General features: G+C 39.5%; 1 protein-coding gene across 1 annotated transcript in view; it reads right to left on the bottom strand.

The window, feature by feature from the left end:
• The window catches only part of IL1RAPL2 (interleukin 1 receptor accessory protein like 2), a 1,535,365-nt gene that overhangs the window by 1,436,176 nt on the left and 80,703 nt on the right, over nt 1–18,486 (bottom strand). The window contains exon 2 of the mRNA XM_081566378.1: nt 12,882–12,970. The gene's annotated coding sequence lies outside the window, so the exon portion shown is untranslated. The remainder of the gene's footprint in view (nt 1–12,881; nt 12,971–18,486) is intronic.

Here is an 18,486-nt window from a genome sequence, read left to right as displayed (position 1 = left end):
TAACCTAGATCAAGAAATATAAGCACTCCAAGGCTATTTCCTCATCTGTAAAATAATATCATTAAGAGTGCATATGTGCTCAGTTGTGTCTGACCCTTTGGCCCGCCAGGGTCCTCTGTCCGTGGGATTCTCTAGGCAAGAATACTGAAAGAGGGCTGCCATTTCCTCCAAGAGATCTTGCTGACCCAGCAATCGAATCTGCGTCTCCTGCACTGGCAGGCAGATTTACCACTGAGCTACCTAGGAAGCCCATCAGTAAGAGTACCCAATATTACATAGTTCTTGTGGGTATTACATTAGCAAGGGCTTAAAACATAGTAAGTTCTAATAAACAGTTATTACAGTTTGTATACAGATTTTAGTGGATTTTTCAGAGTAGCAGAAATAACACCATCTCTAACATCATCTCTTTGAGAAAATACTTTCAGCAGGGAGCAGGGGCCATCTGACAAAAGAACTTCTCATTCATTCACCTGTCATTCATTCATTCATTCAAAGTTGAAGCCTTTATAAAAACCTACTATTATCCTGAAATTCTTCAGGGACAACAAAGAATGTATTTTGCTTCTGTGTTTTTAGCAAGCTCACCATGTCTGGAATTCATTAGAGTCACAGGAGTGACTGAAATATTTTGGTTTCTGTCTCAGTTGAAAGATTTCATCCTTCCAGTGTAAAAAACACATTTTTATATTTCTCTTCTCTTAAAAATCCTGTTATGATTATACTTAACATATTCATTAGTAACCATCAGAGGTGCCACACTTGGCTGAAACAAACGTTCATAAACCACAAAATTCTATGCTGAAGGCTTAATATGACTCCATCCTCGAAGCCCATTCCAGGAAAGCATCTTACAGGTGTCTCAGCGCTGCCAAGGACTCAACAGGACTATTCCTTCACTCCCACAGGGCTCTCACATCTACCTAGTACCCTTTAATATTGTCCCCCTTGGCCCATGTGACATCCTGGTGAGAAAGCCCCCTAAACCTCTCAAGTTATGTAATCCTCAAATCACATTAGACAATCCTGCTATGAATCACTGGTGCAAATGCTCTAGGCATAGCTCGGGTTATGGAATTGTAACCATATGTTTCCACATTCACACCTTCAATAAGCCGATGTGCCACATTTATTCCCATATCCAGAAACGTGGGTAGAGAGGTTATGAAGGGAAAGGACAATGGTGCTTTCCAGTGCACAGAACAATATATCTTAGTGGGAAAATGCATAGCTCTTGGAGACCCAGATGCCTGTGTTTGATGACAATTCCATCACTTGCTATGTCATCTTGGGCAATTAACATCACCTCCTGGAGCCCTTAATTTTCTCATCTGGAAAATGGGATAATAATAGTACCTGCCTTATCAGCTTGTTAAAGGGATTAAATTTAAAAGAGTAAAAGAAAACGAAAGCATAGCATATAATAGGCATTAAATAAATATATGATTATTTTTGTGATTTGCAGGTTTCTGCTGTCAAACAACAGCACTGCTCAGGCTATTTCCTATGTATAAACTCTGTAGTACTGATACTAGGGACTGTAGAGTATAGAATGACTTTTTTTATGTTGCATGAGAAACGTGTGTTTTAAAGTACTGACCTTAAAAAGGTAAGACGGATCTCGGTCTCCCTTTGGAAAGAGTTTTTCTCTTAATCGCTTCCCACTCTTATACAACATGTCACCCTTCTAAACCAACTTGAAATTGCAGTGACAGAACTCTCATACTGATTGCCCATCCTGAAATTTTCTCTTGCCCTAATAAGAGCTTTCCTTCTCAGAAGGAAAAGTTAATTCATATGTTAATTTGTATGTTTATGTTTAAAAGTTTGAATAATATTTTATGTACAGAAAAGACTTCTTAATGGACTTTGCTCTCTTTTTTATTGTTTTCCCTATTCCCCAATCCACTCACCTTGCCCACTCCACTTCCAAACACCCATTCCCACGAAAGATCATGCTGTGAAGATGTAAGCAGTGAGAAAACTGTAGCAACAATGTGTCCTGGTTCTGCTGCTACCAAATGATGGTCATCAATCCTTCCTAAACAAATATTTAGATGGTTGTTGCTCACTTAATATGGATTCATAGTTGCCTATATCTTTATTACCTATATTTTATATGTGTACTCTAGCCATTTGTTGAGCTACTTAACTGATGGTGGCTGGTGGTCTACTCAGTCATATCTGACTCTTGTGACCCCATGGACTGTAGCATGCCATGTTCCTCTCTCCATTGAATTTTCCAGGCAAGATACTGGAGTGGGTTGCCATTTCCTTCTCCAGGGGATCTTCCTGACCCAAGGATCAAGACCTTGTTCCTGCATTGCAGGCAGTCTCCTGCATTGCAAGAAGAGTTTTATGGGAAAACATCAGGGATAGGAAAAAAAAGGCCAAAGAGTATTAGTAATGAGCAATAAAGCAAAAGATCTAGGCACAAATCATTACTTCCAAGCTCCTTTACATTAGAGCATTCATAACTTTATTTATATGAGTCATGAACATTTTGAAGACATTTCTATCTACAGAAACATTTTCTTTAATTGTATAGTATATGAAAGATTTTTTAGGATGGTCTCAGAAAATGAACTCAGTAGTACCTTTTTGCAAAAATGATTTGGGTTTCAGTTATGAGATTATTTATCTATATCTAAACCTATAAATCAATTTGGAAAAAATACATAAACTCCAGAACTATGTGTGTTAAAACTATTCATCTTTACGGTAATGATGACCCTATATGCAAGACAGCAAAAGAGACACAGATGTGAAGAACAGACTTTTGGACTATGTGGGAGAAGGTGAGGGTGGGGTGATTTGAGACAATAACATTGAAACATGTATATTACCATATGTAAAATAGATGACGAGTGCAAGTTCAATGCATGAAGCAGCGCACTCAAACCCGGTGCTCTGGGACAACCCAGAGGGATGGGTTGGGAAGGGAGGTGGGAGGGGGGTTCAGGATGGGGGGACACATGTATACCCGTGGGTGATTCATGTTGATGTATGGCAAAAACCACCACAATATTGTAAAGTAATTAGCCTCCAAATAAAATTAATTAATTAATTAAAAAAAAACTTTGTCTTTAATCACTTTCCCCAAACCTGATTTGATGTAGATTAGTCTTAAGTTATAAGTCCTATTATGTAGTACATATTCCCACATTTTCTCAAATGGAGGCTACAAAATAGTCTTTTCTAGATGTTCTGATGTCTTTAAAATTAATGGGAACGACTGCATTATGCTATACAAACCATAATAGAAAATTATAATACAGTATAATACTAATAGTCCCAGTCAATGCCCAGTTCAGTTGCTCAGTGGTATCTGACTCTTCACGACCCATGGACTACAGCACGCCAGGCCTCCCTGTCTATCACCAACTCCCGGAGTTTATTCAAACTCATCTCCGTGAAGCCGGTGATGCCATCCAACCATCTCACCTTCTCTCATCCCCTTCTCCTCCTGCCTTCAATCTTGCCCAGCATCAGGGTCTTTTCAAATGAGTCAGCTCTTCCCATCAGGTGGACAAAGTATTGGAGTTTCAGCTTCAACATCAGTCCTTCCAATGAACACTCAGGACTGATGTCCTTTAGAATGGACTGGTTGGATCTCCTTGCAGTCCAAAGGACTCTCAAGAGTCTTCTCTAACACCACAGTTCAAAAGCACCAATTCTTCAGTGCTCAGCTTTCTTTATAGTCCAACTCTCACATCTGTACATGACCACTGGAAAAACCATAGCCTTGACGAGACGGACCTTTGTTGGCAAAGTAATATCTCTGCTTTTTAATATGCTGTCTAGGTTGGTCATAACTTTCCTTCCAAGAAGTAAGTGTCTTTTAATTTCATGACTGCAGTCACCATCTGCCATGATTTTGGAGCCTCCAAAAATAAATTCATCCACTGTTTCCACTGTCCCCATCTATTTGCCATGAAGTGATGGGAGCAGAGTGACCCCAGACTGTGGTACTTTTTGAGTTTTTTTTTTTTTTTATGACTTACTTCACTGTTTCCTTCTTCACTTATACAAGTATAAGCTACCATTTCTTACTGTTGCCAGTTTCCCTTTAAGCAGATTTTCTAATTTGATTCAAGCATTTGTTCATTCAAAAATATTTACTGAGTGTCAATCACATGTCAGACACCATGTTGGACACTGGAGATGTGACAATGAGAAATACAATCCCTAACATATCTAGGAGCCCACAGAGCAATGGAAGGACAGACAAGTGGAGAGGCAATTATGATACCATGTGCTAGATGCTAAAATAAAACTAATCACAGGGTACTATAGGGACATATAAGAGAGGTATCTAATTTAGATGGGGTGAGGGGACAAGTCAGAGATGTCTGTGAAGTCTTCCTGAAAGAAGTTATCACTGAGCTGAGTTTTGAAGGATAAGCAAGAGTTACCCAAAATGTAGCAGGTAAAGGATGATTGAAGAAGATGGTTTAAGAAGATGGACTTTCCTGGTGGCTCATATGGTAAAGAATGTGCCTGCAATGCAGGAGACAGGGGTTCGATTCCTGGGTCAGGAAGATCCCCTGGAGAAAGGAATGGCAACCCACGCCAGTATTCTTGCCTGGAGAATTCCATGGACAGAGGAGCCTGGCAAGCTACAGTCCATGAGGTCGCAAAAAGTTGGAGACGACTGAGTGACTAACACTTTCAAGAAGATCATACTGTAACATATGCTTATGTGGTAATCCAGACAAGAAGTAATGTGGTCTTGAATGGTAGTAGCAGTTCAGAAGAAGAGTAGGAGAGAGATTAGAGAGACATTTGGGAGGTATTACTCAACACAACTTAGTCATTCATTGGAGTAAGGGAGGGGCAGAGTCTAGGAATAAGCTTGGATCAAAGGGTGAATAGAGGAATCATCAAGTTGCATAAAAAATACAGAAGCAAGAAGTGTGAAGAAGTTAGATTTAGCTTTGAACATGTTAGGTTGGGTGGATATTTTCAGCAGGGAATTATATATATATGGTATCAAGTGCTAGAAACACAAAGAGATGCCAAGCTTTTACTATGCTGTGGGTGAAAGAAACAGCAGACCAAGTTCATTTAATCTGTGCATAAAATAAGAGAAACAGTTCTGACAGAGGACTTGAGGAGCTTCTGTATGAAAAAGAGTTTTATAGTGATGATTTTTTGGTAACTGGAGAAGGAAATGGCAACCCATTCCAGTATTCTTGCCTGGAAAATTCCATGGACAGAGGAGCCCGGTAGGCTACAGTAGTCCATGGGGTGGCAAAGAGTCAGACATGACTGAGTGATTTCACTTTCTTTTCTTTCTTCTTGGTAACAGCTTTTGTGTGTCTAATTGGTATCTTTAACATGTACAGAACAGTAGTCTTGATTTCCACTGGAACCCTAACATAGTCACTCTGTTAGAGTCCCATCTTATTTTCTTTATAGCATTTGTCTCCTTATGAGACTCATTTTGCCTGGTGCTTTATTATTTATTGCCTGTTTCACATCCCCCTCAATACACATACTAGAAAACAAGAGGGCAGTGATACTATCTGTCTTGCTCACATTAGTATTCATATCTCTTACAGTTCTCATACAGTATCTCATACATATCTCATACAGTTCTTAGTATCTAATAACTGCTCAATAAATATTTGTTAAAAGTTGAACAAACGAAAACATTTTTATTATTCAGAGACCTTTTGTCTCATACTGCCTGGTTCTGGATTGTATTGTGCTATTCTGTGTGTGTATGTCATGAGATTACAAAATCATGAGATTGATAAGTTTATGTGGTTCATAAACTGGCTCTGAATATATATATATGTATATATATATATGTATATGTATATATATATGTATATATATATATATATATATATATATATATACATATACCCAGAAAATTACATTTTTACAGAATGGACAGACATAAAATGCAGTCTGTAAGAATTAGATTTTCCAGAAACTAGTCATTTGTCCTACGAACATACTGAGAATTCTAATCTATTTAAATAATGATAGAAGAATAAACTTCTGACTTTGTATACTTTTTACAATACACTGAAGCACAATAAAAGACAAGTTCTAAAAATATCACTGAAGACTTCTGCACTTATGTTTTGAAAATTTTACTCCAGGGGGCAGTCCCAAGATGACAGAGGAATAGGATGGGGAGACCACTTTCTCCCCCACAAATTCATCAAAAGATCATTTGAATGTTGAGCAACTTCCACAAAACAACTTCCAGACGCTAGCAGAGGATGCTGGTGGAGGACACCTGGCACCAAGAAAGGCAGCCCAATCTCTTCAAAAGGAGGTGAAGTGAAAGTGAAAGTGCTCAGTCGAGTCCAACTCTTTGCAACCCCATGGACTGTAGCCTACCAGGCTGCTCCGTCCATGGAATTTTCCAGGAAAGAATACTGGAGTGGGGTGCCATTGCCTTCTCCAAGAGGTCTTCCCAACCCAGGGATTGAACCTGGGTGTCTCGCATTGTAGGCAGATGCTTTACCGTCTGAGCCACCAGGGAAGTCTCAAAAGGAGGTAGGACAAAATATAAAAGATGAAAACTGAGACAAAAGATTTAGGGATGGAGACCCGTCCTGGGGAGGGAGTCATGAAGGAGGAGAAGTTTCCACACAATAGGAAACCCTCTCACAGGTGTGTCTGTGAGGAGCTTTGGAATCTCAGAAGGCAACATAACCAGGGGGGAAAAAACCCACAGAATACGCACCAAACTGCAACCGCCAGTGGAGAAGTGGCCCAGACACTGTGTGTCTGCCAGCAGCAAGTGGGGCTGGGCAAGGAGGTGCAGGCTGCATTGTCGGTCCATAGGGTAAGGACTGGGCTTGAATGCTTTGAGCACAATCTAAGGGAGCTAAAGTGACATAGCAACCCCCAAACCATGGGATCGCCAAAAAATACAAAAGACCTTTCCCGGGAAAGACTCTAATCCTGCATGGTGACCCCTGGCGCCCTCACAGAAGAAAAGATTGTGCCCCTAACAAATACCAAAGGAGAGCAAGATGGCTGCCATTTAGGGCCCTACCTCCCTGGAGGCAGAGAGGCATGTGTATGACAGCCAGAGCTGGAAGGCAAGGAGTGGCTACAATATCGGCCCCAGAGATCACATCTTCCAGCAAATTGTGAGTAGGCTGCCAGTTGCTTACCACATCTTCCTGGGACCCTGGGCAGTTCCCATCTGCCAGTAGTGTCACAGCCTGAGATCAGCTCCCCAGAGGAGATACACGTCAAACCTGGGACTGTGCCCTCACAGCACATACGGGAAACCAAGCAGCCGGGACCATGGAGATACATAATACACATGGCCCACCTGGGACAGTCCACTTGCCAAGCACCCAGTCACTTGAGCAGCTTGGACCTGGGAAGGGCACAAAACACACAGCCCATGTGGGTCTGTGGCCTTGCAGAGCACCCGAGAATCTGAACAGCTTAGACCTGGGAAGTGCTCAAAACACAGGGCTCACCTGGCACAGTGCCCTTGCAGAGCACCCTGGAGGCTGAGCAGTGTGGACCTGGGAAGTACATGTCACCGTGGGCTGTGGCAAACCCAGTGTGGTCCATCCACTGTGAGCACTCCCTACACATGCCAGTAGTATTTGTTTGCAGTGTCTGTCCCTCTCCATAGCACAATTGAACAAGTGAGCCTTCACCCACTCGTGTCAGGACAGAAATTAGACACTGAAGAGACGTGCAAACAGGAAGGCAAAATAAACAAAGGAGGGGGAACCACCCCAGAAGTGACAGGAGCAACAGAATAAAACCCTGCAATTATTGCTGAGACTGTGTATTTGAGGAGCAGCTACAGACCTTGAGAATAAGTACAAGCCAGAAGAAGGGATCATCTGACATAGAACTGACCCCATACTGCCCACAACAGCTCCTGAAAAACTCCTAGGTATATTTTTATTATTATCACCTTTTAAATTTTTAAAAATTTTAGTTCTTTATGACTCTTACCTTTCATTTTTATAGCCTAGTATTACCTTTCAAAAAAAATCTATTTTTAAAAACAAATTCCATATATATATTTTTTTAATTTTTGTGATCGATTTTGTTTTGCATTTTTATATTGTATTTGTCAGAGTCTAACCTCTATTCTAGGTTTTTAATCTTTGCTTTTTTATATTTGTTATCAATTTTGTACCTTTAAGAATCTAATCTTCAGTATCCATTTTCACGTAGGGATTTGATTACTGGCTTGATTACTCTGTCCCCTCTTGACACTCCCTTTTCTCCTCCAAGTCACCTCTATCTCCTTCTGCCCTCTTCCCTTCTTTATATAACTCTGTGAATCTCTCTGGGTGTGGAGAGTTGTTGGCTGTGGAGTTGGCTGTTGTTGGCTCCACAGTTCCTGGCTGTGGAGAGTTGTTTCACCATTACCCTAAGGGTTTCATCTTCTGTGCTATATGGATGGAGAAGTATTTAGGCTACTGTAAGAGAAGGACTGAAACCCAGAGGCAGGAGGCTTAACTCCAGAACTTTAGAACATCCTAGAACTCCTGATTCCAGGGAACATTAATAGACAAGAGCTAACCCAAAAGTCTCCATACCTACACTGAAACCAAGGTCCACCGAAGAGTCAACAAGTTTCAGTGCAAGACACACCACGCTAATTCTCCAGAAAAACAAGAACACAACCCTAAGCATTAAGATGTGGGCTTCCCAAAGCCATGCCAAGCCCATAAACACCCCAAACTCACTACTGGATACCTAATTGCATTCCAGAGAGAAGATATACAGCTCTACCCACCAGAACACAGACACAAGTTCCCCAAACCAGGAAATCTTGACAAGCCACTGGCCAAACCCCACCCACAGGGAGCAGAATCCACAGTTAAGAGGAACAACAACCTGCCAGCCTGCAGAAATGGCACCCCAAACACAGCAATCTAAACAAAATGAAAAGGCAGAGAAATATTCAGCAGGTGAAGGAACATGATAAAAACCCACCAAACCAAACAAAAGAAGAGGAGATAGGGAGTTTGCCCGAAAAACACTTCAGAATAATAATAGTAAAGATGATACAAAATTTTGAAAACAAATTGGAGTTACAGATAAATAGACTAGAGACAAGGATTGAGAAGATGAAAGAAATGTTTAACAAGGACATATAAGAAATAAAGAAGAGTCAATAATGAACAATGCAATAACTGAGATAAAAAGCACTCTGGAGGGAACCAACAGTAGAATGACTGAGGCAGAAGAGAGGATAAGTGAGGTGGAAGATAGAATGGTGGAAATAAATGAAGCAGAGAGGAAAAAAGAAAAAAGAATTAAATGAGGACAACCTCAGAGACTCTGGGACAAGGTTAAACACCCCAACATTCGAATCATAGGTGTCCCAGAAGAAGACAAAAAGAAAGGGCATGAGAAAATACTTGAGGAGATAATAGTCGAAAACGTTCCTAAAAGGGGGAAGGAAATAGCCACCCAACTCCAAGAAACCCAAAGAGTCCCAAACAGGATAAACACAAGGCGAAACACCCCAAAACACATATTAATCAAATTTAAAAAATACTAAAAACATAGAGCAAACACTAAAAGCAGCAAGGGAAAAGCAACAAATAACATTCAAGGGGATCCCCAAAAGGGTAACAGCTGATCTTTCAATAGAAACCCTTCAGGCCAGAAGAATCAAATCAATAAAATTAGAAATGAAGATGGAGATATCACAACAGACAACATGGAAATACAAAAGATCATAAGAGACTACTATGAGCAATTATATGCCAATAAAATGGACAACTTGGGAGAAATGGGTGAATTCTTAGAAAAGTATAACCTTCCAAAACTGAACCAGGAAGAAACAGAATATCTTAACAGACCCATCACAAGCACAGAAATTGAAACTGTAATCAAAAATCTTCCAACAAACAAAAGCCCAGGACCAGATGGCTTCACAGGTGAATTCTACCAAAAATTTAGAGAAGAGCCAAGATGTATCCTACTCAAACTCTTCCAGAAAATTGCAGAGGAAGGTAAACTGCCAAACTCATTCTATGAGGCCAACATCACTCTAATACCAAAACCAGACAAAGATGCCACAAAAAAAGAAAACTACAGGCCAATAACACTGATGAACATAGATGCAAAAATCCTCAACAAAATTCTGGCAAACAGAATCCAACAACATATTAAAAAGATCATACATCATGACCAAGTGGGCATTATCCCAGGGATGCAAGGATTCTTCAATAGTCACAAATCAATCAATGTGATACACCACATTAGCAAGTTGAAAGATAAAAACCATATGATTATCTTAATAGATGCAGAGAAATCCTTTGACAAAATTCAACACCCATTTATGATAAAAACTCTCCAGAAAGCAGGAACAGAAGGAACATACCTAAACATAATAAAAGCCATATTCAAACAAACCCACAGCAAACATTATCCTCAATGGTGAAAAATTGAAAGCATTTCCTCTAAAATCAGGAACAAAACAAGGGTGCCCACTCTCACCACTAATATTCAACATAGTTTTGGAAGTTTTAGCCCACAGCAATCAAAGAAAAGAAATAAAAGGAATCCAGATTGGAAAAGAAGAAGTAAAATTTGCACTGTTTGCAGATGACATGATCCTCTCCATAGAAAACCCTAAAAACACCACCAGAAAATTACTAATCAATGAATAGAGTAAAGTTTCAGGATATAAAATTAATACACGGAAATCCCTTGCATTCCTATACACTAACAATGAGAAAATATAAAGAGAAATTAAGGAAACAATCACATTCACCATTACAATGAAGAGAATAAAATGCTTATGAATAAATTTACCTAAAGAAACAAAAGATCTATATATAGGAAACTATAAAACACTGATGAAAGAAATTAAAGATGACAAATAAATGTAGAAATATATCATGTTCATGGATTGGAAGAATCAATATAGTGAAAATGAGTATACAACCCAAAGCAATCTATAGATTCAGCACAACCCCTATCAAGCTACCAACGTTATTTTTCAGAGAACTGGAACAAATAATTTCACAGTTTGTATGGAAATACAAAAAAAACTCTAATAGCCAAAGCAATCTTGAGAAAGAAGAATGGAGCTGGAGGAATCAACCTGCCTGACTTCAGACTATACTACAAAACTACAGTCATTAAGACAGTTTGGTATTGGCATAAAGATAGAAATATAGATTGATGGAACAAAATCAAAAGCCCAGAGATAAACCCATGCATCTCTGGACACCTTATCTTTGACAAAGGAGGCAAAAATACACAATGGAGAAAAGACAATCCCTTTAACAAGTGTAGCTAGAAAAACTGGTCAACCATGTATAAAAAATGAAACTGGAACATTTTCTAACACCATACACCCAAAATAAACTCAAAATGGATTAAATATCTAAATTTAAGACCAGAATCTATAAAACTCCTTGAGGAAAACATAAGCAGAACACTCTCTGACATAAATCACAGAAGGATCCTCTGTGACCCACCTCCCAGAGTAATGGAAATGAAAACAAAAATAAATTGGACCTTATTAAACTTAAAAGCTTTTGCACAACGAAGGAAACTATAAGCAAGGTGAAAAGGCAGCCTTCAGAATGGGAAAAAATAATAGCAACTGAAACAACTGACAAAGAATTAATCTCAAAAATATACAAGCAGTTCATGTAGCTCAATACCAGAAAAATTAACAACCCAATCAAAAACTGGGCCAAAGAACTAAACAGACATTTCTCCAAAGAAGACATACAGATGGCTAACAAACACATGAAAAGATGCTCAACATCACTCATTATCAAAGAAATGCAAATCAAAACCACAATGAGGTACCATCTCATGCCAGTCAGAATGGCTGCTATCCAAAAGTATACAAACAATAAATGCTGGAGAGAGTATGGAGAAAAGGAAACCCTCTTACACTGTTGGTGGGAATACAAACTAGTACAGCCACTATGGAGAACAGTGTGGAGATTCCTTAAAAAACTGAAAATAGAACTGCCATACAACCTAGCAATCCCACTGCTGGGCATACACACTGAGGAAACCAGAATTGAAAGAGACATGTACCCCCATGTTCATTGCAGCACTGTTTACAATAGTTGGGACATGGAAGCAACCTAGATGTCCATCAACAGACAAATGGATAAGGACGTTGTGGTACATATACACAATGGAATATTACTCAGCTGTAAAAAAGAACACATTTGAGTCAGTTCTAATGAGGTGGATGAAACTGGAATCTATTATACAGAGTGAAATAAGTCAGAAAGAAAAACACCAATACAGTATATTAACACATATATGTGGAATTTAGAAAGATGGTAATGACGATCCTATATGCAAGACAGCAAAAGAGACACAGATGTAAAGAACAGATTTTGGACCATTAGGGAGAAGGGGAGGGTGGGATGATTTGAGAGAATAGCATTGAAACGTGTATATTACTATATGTAAAATAGATGACCAGTGCAAGTTTGATGCATGAAGCAGGGCACTCAAAGCCAGTGCTCTGGGACAGCCCAGAGGGATGGGTTGGAGAGGGAGGTGAGAGGAGTTTCAGGATGGGGAGACACACGTGCACCTATGGGTGATTCATGTTGATGTATGGCAAAAACCACCACAATGTTGTAAAGAAATTACCCTTCAATTAAAATAATTAATTAATTTTTTAAAAAAGAAAAATTTACTCCTGCCCAGAGAGGAATCCATCAAAATGGAATTTCACTTGAGTTTTCAGATCAAGCAGAATATCACTGATTCATTTACAGGCACCCTTGTGTCTATACGCTCATCCTCTGGCTACTAACCTGTGGATAGGCACACTGACAGAAGTCACAAAGACTTTTCCAGCCCTCACCTCTAAGAAAACATCAATGGATCAAATGCCATCTCTGCAAAGGAGGGATTTAAAAACCTACCCCAAACCATTGGCATCTGCCTGCTGTCCCAGGTGACTTCCACAGATACACAGGACTCCTGGAGATTGATCTTAGATGCCACCACAGACCTAGGAATGAAAGTTGATTATGTTTTTCAATCTCAGTTCAGCTCAATCATGAGACTATATATCTTTGGAGGGATTCAGGTTCCCCTGCCAACACTTCTCTTGCTGCTTGTATACCTGGTTATGTCAAATTGGTAGGGGATGGGGCACTATTCTGAGAGGTGTTAATGAATCAAGGAGGTTAATTCCCCTTTGAGTGACATAAGGATACACTATTCAGAAGTTTCCCTATTCCCACATACCCTCACAGAGCAGTTGTTACATAAGCCAAAAAAAAAAAAATCACCTGGGTAATCAAGAGAAGAATTTCAATAGTGAAAATTTTATTCAGGGATTAGAATATCCATTGTTACTCTAACCAAGACTTTGTCTTCTCATATCAGGGCCAGAGAGACTTGCACACTTACATGAAGCTGAGTGTGTGTACATGGGTGGATAGATGGGGTTCATGAACCCTTACCTGGTCAAATTGTTTTCATAGTGTATTTATCTCACTGGGTAAAATCTTTCCCTGTAAGAAGTACATCCTAAAAGAATTCTATTTCCCATACAAAGAATGACATATCCACAGTCAGAAATGCTCTCAAGTGAGATAAAATTGTACACATTGCTCTGTTTGCTACAGATTCAATCAGCAGGAAAAGAGGTAATGTAAATACTACTCTGCTGAAGCTCCTTATAGAAGACAGCTGGAAAATGTGGACTTGAAAGCCTCATGTCAGTTGTTGGAAACATACCAAATCCAAGGTTACCTCTTGGATTTATAAAGCAAGTAAAGCAAGAAAGTTTTGCTTTACTGGAAAATTAGCTCTGCTTAACCCAGTAATATCAACTTTTATTTGATAGTTTATAGACATTATAGTGTTTCATTTTGTTTGGTTGGGCACAGATGAAAGAGGTCCAGCATTATCCATCATGAAATGTTGACAGCTCTGTCTCCAGCACACACGCTGAATCTGACCACGTCTCACAATCTGCACTGCATCCATCTTGTCCTAGGCCATTCTCATTGCCAGCCTGGATTACTGTCACAGCCTCTTTACCAATGTTCCCCATGCTGGCATTGTCCTCCCACCTCATTCTACCCCCAACACTACAACCAGAGGGATCCTGTCAAAATAAAAGTCACATCAAGTTATTCTTTTACTCAAACACCCCATCCCAAATTTATCAGTCTTACTTGAAGTAAAAGCCAAATTCTAGCAGAAATAAGCAAAGCTGGAATTTTAGCCCATTCTGTCTCCAGATCTCACCCCCTTAGACACAGATTCCACAAAGCTTTGAACTTTGAAGCTGGCCTCCAATTAGTTTTTATCTTGTCTACTTTTCCCACAATAGGCTTATATCATCCTGTTGCTGGGCTTCCCAGGTGGCGCTAGTGGTAAAGAACCTACCTGACAATGCAGGAGACATGAGACACATGTTAGATCCCTGGGTCAGGAAGATCCCCTGGAGGAGGGCATGGCAACCCACTCCAGTATTCTTGCCTGGAGAATTCCATGGACAGAGGACTCTGGCAGACTATGGTCCATAGGGTTGCAAAGACTCGGACACAACTGAAGCGACTTAGCATGCACACATCCTGTCATTCTCTGGTACTCCAGACCCATGCTTGTGCCCTTCCACTTAGGCTTCCCCTTTCCTGCCTGTGCCACATATGGGGAGCTTTTCCTTGCAAACCTCCCACCCTCTATCTTCAAGCATCATGTACTCACCAGGCATTTATTCATCCATTCAAGACATATATATGGACCAACTACTACAACGCCAGGCACAGGGAATATAGAGGTGAATTCTGACCTCAGTCTAAGAGCTCACAATTTAGTGAAAACAGAAATGAGTATCTGCCTACTAACAGAAAGGTATCAGTAGAAAGGAATCTCAGAGACCAGAGCCATGATCTCTCTGAGGTGACAGCTAGCTAATATGCTAAACATCTGCCCTCTCAGATTAAAAATGTGCATTTTTAACAGAAACTTTCTAGAGAAAATGATTGAACCTTGACCCAGAAGAGTGATGCTAATGGCAGCAACTTCAGGTTCTGTAACAAGCTGATAGGTTTGATAATATTAAGACAGGGGTTCTTTAAGAAGACTCTCAATTAATGTCAGGTAAGTCATTGCTCATACACAAAGGGCATCTCCTTAAAGACTGGTCATTATAAAGTCAACGTTTTTCAGGGGCTAGTAAACAGAGCCAGTCCCTGGCTTCAAGACTGAACATTTTGTCCCCATGTACACCTGTTTCAGGGTTGATTCTAATCCATGTAGCAACCAAAATATAACATTTTATATTACTGTGGCAATTATAAGACAGAAATTCTAGGAGAACAAAAATGCAATCAGTTTGACCGAAATCAGAAGATTCTGTCAGTAAATGGTAATGGCAATGTAAAGCTGATGTAAAGTTATGAAACTACACTGAAATGGTACAGTATTAATATGGTAGTTACCAAAATATAGTACTGAATACATATGATTTCCTTTTTATTTTCTGGATATTTGAATAAATACATTTTTAAAAGTACTTATCCTGATGTTAGGTAACCACCCAAGAGAAGTGAAAACTTATGTTCACCCAAAAACCTATACATAAATGCTTGAAGCTATTATTACAATGCTTTATTCATAAGAGTCAAAAGGTAAAAACAATCTAAATACCTTTCAATGTGTTAATGGTTAAAATTCAATTTTATATGACACTCTGAAAAAAAGAAAACCATATGGACAAAAACAAGTCAATGGTTACCAAGGGTTAGGGATGTGACAAAGGTCTGACCTCAATGGAGCATCACGAGGGACTATTTGGAGTGATGGAACTCTCCTGTGTCTGGTATCAGTGGATACATTACTATATGCATTTTTCAAAACCCCATAGAACAGAACTATACATCATACAGTGAATTTTAATGTATTCAAATTTTAGAAAATTCAACCAGAATGTCAGGGAAGTATAGGACTGCAGACTGTGATAAATGAATCTAACTATATTATTATATGAATGAATTACATGATGAAGGGGATGGGAAAGAAAGGAGCTGACCTAAATAATTTTGGAAAACAGGGTATTGACTGGATACTACAAGGCTAAAGACAACAACAACAAATGGTGTACAAACACTGCACTCCAGTTCATAACTTCTTTTCTCATAGGGGTATGACTTAAGGATTCTGAAACTACTTTAAAAATATACTAGGGTTGAAAAATTAAGTAAATATATTGTAGATAATGAGAACCAGGTTTCTCAGTGTCACAGAAAAAAGGTACAAATAAGAAAAGGGAGAAGACTAAAATGAACCCTGCATGCTGTGTTGGAGTCATAGGTATCAGTATGGACTCGTAGTTTTTTTTATTAAGTATTCTGCTGCTGCTGCCTCTAAGTCGCTTCAGTCATATCCGACTCTGTGCGACCCCACAGACGGCAGCCCACCAGGCTCTGCCGTCCTCGGGATTCTCCAGGCAAGAATACTGGAGTGGGTTGCCATTTCCTTCTGCAGTGCATGAACGGGAAAAGTGAAAGTGAAGTCACTCAGTCGTGTCCGACTCTTAGCGACCCCACAGACTGTAGCCTACCAGGCTCCTCCGTCCATGGGATTTTCCAGGCAAGAGTACTGGAGTGGGGTGCCAGTATTCTAGATAGACTTAAATAGATATAGATGTGTATATGTATAGGTTAGTGCATACATTATTTCCTACCTGGTGCTTCCCAGGTGGCAGCAGTGTGAAAGAATCTACTGGCCAATGCAGGAGATGTGGTTTCAATCCCCAGTTTGGGAAGATCCCCTGGAGAAGGAAATGGCAACCCACTCTAGTATTCTTGTCTGGAGAATCCCATGGACAGATGACCCTGGCGAGCTACAGTCCATAGGGTCTCAAAGAGTCAAACACGACTGAAGCGACTTACCATATACACACACACACATATTTCCTATCTATACCCACTGAAAGGACCCAGAAGCAGTGATAACTCAATAGCAAGCACATGTAAGGCACAGATCATGGATTTGAAATGCCATTCCCCATTAAACAAAAGGTTGGCTGATTCCAGGGCTGGAGTAGGGAAAAGAGACGATGAACCTGGTGCATCTTGTGATGATGAAAATAAGGAAACACTGTTTTGAAAAAGATAAAGGGCATGCTCAGCACAGGAGCCAACCTAAAAGGGATTCCAATAATTTGCTGCTCAAAGCTGGAATAATTTGAGCAGCAAACTAAAAAATATAGGAATATAACCCAAAGAATAAAATAAATATCTATTAATTTGTGCTGGTAAAATAAATAAAACGTAGAGATGATTTTTATTAACAGAAGAACTCCAGTTTTCCAATTATTAAATATACAAGGAATGCAGAAAATAGAAAATCACCATTAGTACTTCATTGTAATAATTGCTGCAGACAAGATCAACTGATGAATGTTAATATTAGTGGGCAAATCATAAGCATAAACAGAATATTTTCATACTTTCTAATACCTCCCTGCAAATATTCTTAAATACAAAGGGAAAAATAGTAAGTTTATACTGGAGAACCCTGACAGATACCACCTTAACCAAGTGAAGATTATCACCCATAACATATAGCAACATCCTGTCCCCTCGATAGACTGCCCAAAGGGCGCACAACTGTGTTAGCCTCTCCAATAATGTGTAACCTCAGGCTAATCATGAGAAAACATTGGAAAAGCCCCAGTAGAGTGATCTTCTACAAAATAACTAGCCAGTATTCTTCAAAACTCTCAAAGTCATGAAAGATAAGGAAAGACTGAAGAACTGTCATAGACTGGAGATTAAGAAGACATGACAACTAACTTCAGTGTGAGGTCCTGAACTGGATTCTGGACCAGAAAAGGGACATTAGTAGAAAAACTGGTAAAATCTTTACTGATACTTTACCGTGGTTATTTTCTTAGTTTTTGTAATGGTTTGTTGTTTAGTTGCTAAGTCATGCCTGACTCTGTGACCCCATGGACCATAGCCTGCCAGGCTCCTTCTGTCCATGGGATTTCCCAGGCAAGAATACTGGGCTGGGTTGCAATTTCCTTCTCCAGGGGGTCTTCCTGTCCCAAGGATCAAACCTGTGTCTCCGGCATTGGCAGGAGGATTCTTTTACCACTGAGCTACCAGGGAAACCCTTTTATAATGATACCATGGTTACATAATATGCAAACCTAACACCTAGGAAAGCTAAGTGATACGTACGTGGAAATACTCTGTACTATTTTTACAATTCATGTAAAATTACCTAAAAATTATAAATTTCAAAAAATTAATTACCTTTTCCAAGAAAAAAAAAGTAGTAAGTCTAGTAACAGAAAGTACAAGACGTACGCTCCTATTGGCTAAGAAAATAGTTACCCCTCAAAACAATCACTGCAAAGGAACATCATAACTTAGAGTGAGAAATAAGAAAAGGGCATACATGTCAACTCTTTCTCTGGACAATATCTCCAAGTTATTTATGTCAAATTTTGTTACTGTTTTTAAGTCATGTTCTTACCATGTAAGTGGATATACAAGG

Source organism: Giraffa tippelskirchi, chromosome X (assembly GCF_054371585.1).
Source record: "Giraffa tippelskirchi isolate mGirTip1 chromosome X, T2T-mGirTip1v1.2.pri, whole genome shotgun sequence".
Taxonomy (NCBI): domain Eukaryota; kingdom Metazoa; phylum Chordata; class Mammalia; order Artiodactyla; family Giraffidae; genus Giraffa; species Giraffa tippelskirchi.
Note: the sequence above shows the minus strand (reverse complement) of the source record. Positions and strands in the feature narration are given on the sequence as shown.